Source organism: Myotis lucifugus, unplaced genomic scaffold (genome assembly GCF_000147115.1).
Source record: "Myotis lucifugus unplaced genomic scaffold, Myoluc2.0 scaffold_175, whole genome shotgun sequence".
Lineage (NCBI taxonomy): Eukaryota > Metazoa > Chordata > Mammalia > Chiroptera > Vespertilionidae > Myotis > Myotis lucifugus.
The window spans coordinates 497,530-502,597 of NW_005871223.1; the positions used below are offsets into that span (position 1 = coordinate 497,530).

Consider the following 5,068-nt stretch of genomic DNA (forward strand, 5'->3'; position numbering starts at 1 on the left):
GAATGTATTCTAAGAAACCCAAAATATCAATCAGAAAGAAGGTATGCACCTCTATATTCATACCAGCATAATTTGCAATAACTAAGATCTGGAAACAGCCCAAGTGCTCATCAGTAGATACTTGGATAAAAAAGCTGTGGTACATTTATACCATAGAATGCTATGCAGCAGTAAAAAAGAAGAATCTCTTACCCTTTGAGACAGCATGGAGGGACCTAGAGAGTATCATGCTAAGTGAAATAAGTCAGTTAGAAAAAGACAAGTATTACATGATCTCACTCATATACAGAATCTAAGTAAAAAAATAAACTAATGAACAGAGTGGATCCAGAGACATGAAAGCATGGAATAGAGTGCAGATTCTTGGAGGGAAGGCGGGGAAGGGTGGGTGGGTGACAGGTAATCAAGCGAGGACCTGGTATGCATATATTATGGCCCATGGACACTATCCATAGGGCAAGTGAGGGCCTGGGGCAGGGTGCAGAGGTGGGCTGGAGGGGGCCAAAGGGAGGGGAGGAAAGGAGACATATGTAATACTTTCAACAATAAGGAATTATTAAAAATAAAATAAAATGTGATTAGATAAAAAAAACACAAACAATTAAGGTGAGAGAAAGTGCTTGCTATGATTTTAATCTTCTTAAATCTACAGTGGCTTGTTTTATATCCTAACGTGATCTATTCTAAAAAATATTCCATGTGACCTTGAAAAAAAAATGTATGCTCTGCCTCTTTGGTGTGAAATGCTCTGAAGATATCAATTAAATCCATCTGATCAAGTCTGTCATTTAAGGTTGCTGTTTTCTTGCTGATTTTTATGTCTGGAAGATCAATCCATTAATGTCAATGGGGTGTTAAAATCCCCTGTTATTACAGTATTACTACTGATCTCTCCCTTTATGTCCATCAAGATTTGCCTGGTATGTTTAGATGCTCCTATACTGGATTCATACATGTTACTAGTACAAGGGTTATAGCCTCTTATTTGACTGATCCCATTATCACTGTGTAGTGATCTTCTTTGTCTTTTATTGTAGCCTGTGTTTTAAAGTCTATTTTGTCTGATATATGTATTGTTACCCCAGCTGTTTTAAAATTTCCATTTTCAAGAAATATATTTTATCATCCCTTTACTTTTAGCCTGTGTGTGTCTTTCATTCTGAGATGGGTCTCTTTTAGACAGCATCTATATAAGTCTTGTTTTCTTATTCATTCAGTACCCTTTCTTTTGATTGGAGCATTTAAGCCACTTACATTTAAAGTTATTATTAAAGTTATGTATTTATTGCCACTTTATTCTTTTTCTCCTCTTTTAAATCCTCACTCAAGAATATGGTTTTTTCATTGATTCCAGAGAGAGATGGGGAAAGAGAGAGCGAGAGAAACATTGATATGAGAGAGAAACATTGACCGATTGCCTTCCATACGCACCCTGACCGAGATTGAATCCATAACTTGGGTATGTGCCCTGGCCAGGAATCAAACCCACCCCCTTTGGTGCTCAGGACGATGCTCACTTGCCAGGATGACATTTTATTCTTTTTTTTTTTTCAGTGATATTTCCATTTATTTAACTTTTAGAAATAAAAATTGTTTCTATCTCATTCATGATTTTGCTTTAAAATTAATAGTCACTATTGAAGAAATAATGGTTTATTTTTCTAATCAAGTGACTAAGCTCCTGAATCATAAGGCCTCAACAAATGTTGCATCTTACATTTTGATTGGACAGTAAGACCTTCTATTTTGATTATCCCTGGTAAATAGCAATTTTGTTTCTCCAGTGGTTTCCATTTGCCAGTCATGACAGATGGTTAACATGGTGGCTACTGCTTTCAGGGGATTCTATCAGATGAATCCTCACTTCCAGTGCAAAGCTATTGGCAACCTTTCAGGGAAAGTCCACCCCTCAGGACGTCTCTATCGTGGCTGGCCAAGGAGTCCTGCTTTGGCTGCCAGGGCTTCATTCTGCTGAATATGATATTCCTGAAATCTTATGGATATTCTTTGCGTCATTTTTAAATATTTCTGTAAGCAATGTTCTGAACAGGTGGTCTCTTCAGGTTTTACTTCTCTTGTTGTGAAGTCTTTAACACAGTCCAAAAAGCAGGTTTCTGTAAGTTTATTGTAGGTTCCAAGAAATTCTTTAAACTGTTTTATCTGATCAGATTCTGGAATTTGTGCAGCCATATTCTTTCGGTACCTTTATTAGTCACTTAAGCACAGGCTCTCGCTTCCGACAACAGTACGAGGCTGGGGGGGCTGCGCTGCCAGTCGAGTCCGGGGGTGGAGGGTCGGGGTCCCGGCGGGTGCCACCGCCGCTGGATGCAGAACACCGACATTTTATTCTTTATCACTATGTTCCTCTGTGTGGTTTTTTTTTTCTTCTTCTTTTTAAAGAAAATCCTTAACCCTTCTTGTAATACTGGTTAAGTGGTAATGAACTCTTTTAAGTTTGTCTTATCTGAAATACACTTTATTTCTCCTTTAATTTTAAATGATAGCCTTGCTGAGTAAAGTAGTCTTGATTGTAGGTCCCTGACTTTCGTTACTTTAAATATTTCATGACAATCCCTTCTGGCTTGAAATGTTTCTGTTGAGTAATTAGATGACACTCTAATGGGAGCTCACTTTTAGGCAACTGTTTTTTCTTTTGCTGCTTTTAAGATTCTCTCTTTGTCTTTAGCATTTGCCATTTTAATTATGATATGTCTTGGTGTGGGCCTCTTTGGGTTAATCTTGTTTGGGACTCTGTGCTTCCTGGACTTGTGTGTCTTTTTTCCTTACCAGGTTAGGGAAATTTTCAGCCATTATTTCTTCAACTAGGTTCTCAAATCCTTGCTCTTCCCTTTCTCCTTCTAGTAACCCTATGATGTGGTCGTTTTTATGCTTCAGTTGTTCCAAAGGTCCGTTAAGCTATCCTCATTTTTTTATTGTTTAAAGTTTTACATATGTCTCCTTTTTCACTGATTACTGCCCCCCCCCCAGGACTCCCACCCACGAGGGCAAGCCTCCACCACCCCAGTGTCTGTGTCCATTGGTTTTGCTAATATGCATGCATACAAGTCCTTTGGTTGATCTCTAACCTCCCCCCCTACCCCTGTCTCTGGTTATATTTTTGTTCATCAGTTCATGTTGATCATTATATCCCACATATGAGTGAGATCATGTGATATTTATATCTTTCTCTGACTGGCTTATTTCGCTTAGCATAATGCTCTCCAGTTCCATCCATGCTGTTGCAAATGGTAAAAGTTCCTTCTTTTTTATAGCAGCATAGTATTCCATTGTGTAGATCAGTGGTCGGCAAACTGCGGCTCATGAGCCACATGCGGCTCTTTGGCCCCTTGAGTGTGGCTCTTCCACAAAATACCACATGCGGGCGCTCACTACAGTGCGATTGAAACTTCATGGCCCATGCGCAGAAGTCGGTTTTTGGCCTGGGTGAATCTATTTTGAAGAAGTGGCGTTAGAAGAAGTGGGGGGTGTTGGTCAGTTGGGCTACGGGAGACGTGGCACAGGCGGGCAGCGGGAGGCGTGCACAATTCATGCACGAGTTGAGTGAGCCAGTCAGTCAGCAGTCTCATGTGCAGTGGTTAGTGTTAGTCGCGTCCGCAAATCGCTCGCGGGTGACAAAAGTACCTACTCGAAGCATAAAGTTACCTGTATTTTTCCAACCAGCTGCAAATCCTACAGGTATTTTTGTCATCAATTTAAGAATTGTAATTATTTTGTGTTGGTGGCTTTATTATTATAAAATGAAACATTTTTTAGGTGCCCTGTTTGACATGGCTACAAAGAAGAAGCAAAGAAAAACGGAAGACGAAAACCGTGAATTTAAAATTGAATGGACCGAGACTTTCGCATTTATTCAAAACTTAACTGGCCTTCCGACCTGTCTTATTTGTCAGGAAAAATTGGCGCATAACAAGAAATCAAATTTGGAGAGACACTTTACAACTAAACACGTGTCATTTAGTACTAAATATCCTGTCGGTGATGCAAGGAAGAAAACAGTTGAGGAACTTCAGAAGAGTCAAGAAAAATCAAATTCTGTATTTAATTACTGGATGCAATCTTCCAACAATGTTAATATTGCAAGTTTTGTGGTTAGTCGGGAGATTGCTAAGAGAGGAAAACCATATACAGACGGCGAATACATAAAAAGTTGTTTTATAAATGCATCCGAAGAGCTATTTCGGGATTTTAAGAACAAAGCAGATATTCTAAAAAAAATTAAAGAGTTACCATTGTCCGCTAAAACAGTGAAAGATAGAACAGTCGAAATGTCTTCGAATATAACCAACCAGCAAGTCGAAGATCTTAAATTGGTTTCAGCTTTATCAATAGCAGTTGACGAGTCTTGTGACATAAATGATACAGCACAAGTTTCACTTTTTGTACGATTTATTTCATCTACAGGTCCTAAAGAAGAACTTTTAGGATTATTGCCACTCAAAGGTCAAACACGTGGAGAGGATATAGCAAATGCTGTAATTGAGTGCATTGAAAAACATCATATTCCACTCGATAAAATTGTCTCAATTTCAACAGACGGGTCAAAAAGTATGACTGGCGTAAGAAACGGGTTTGTTGCTATTTTGAAAGAAAAAATTAATCACGAGATACTTACTTACCATTGCATCATTCATCAAGAAGTGCTGTGTGCGCAGACATTTCCAGAAGAAATTTGCAAAGTTATGGAATTGGTGATTAAGATTATCAACTCCATTATAGCTAAAGCTCTTAATCATCGCCAATTTAAAGAATTTTTAGTTGAAATGGAGAGTGAGTACGCAGATCTTCTGCTACATAACAAGGTAAGTTGGTTATCAAGAAGAAACATTTTGAAACGTTTCGCTTCCTTATTACGAGAAATTAAAGCATTTCCCCTTGAGAAGGGTGTTCACTATCCAGAACTAACGAACCATCAGTGGATCCAAAAGTTTTATTTCATGGTAGACGTTAAGTCTCATCTAAATCAGCTTGATCGCAAACTATAGGGGAAAGGAAACACAGTTTTTTCGATGTTAGAAGAAGTTATTTCATTCGAAAACAAATGATCTCT

The 5,068-nt window shown here is 38.5% G+C and overlaps 1 pseudogene across 1 annotated transcript; it reads right to left on the reverse strand.

The window, feature by feature from the left end:
* Positions 1–1,554: 1,554 nt before the first annotated feature.
* On the reverse strand, positions 1,555–2,294 carry LOC106698398 (annotated as a pseudogene). The gene has a single exon (XR_001349722.2). The product of XR_001349722.2 is annotated as a mitochondrial import inner membrane translocase subunit Tim9 pseudogene (transcript).
* Positions 2,295–5,068: the final 2,774 nt, after the last annotated feature.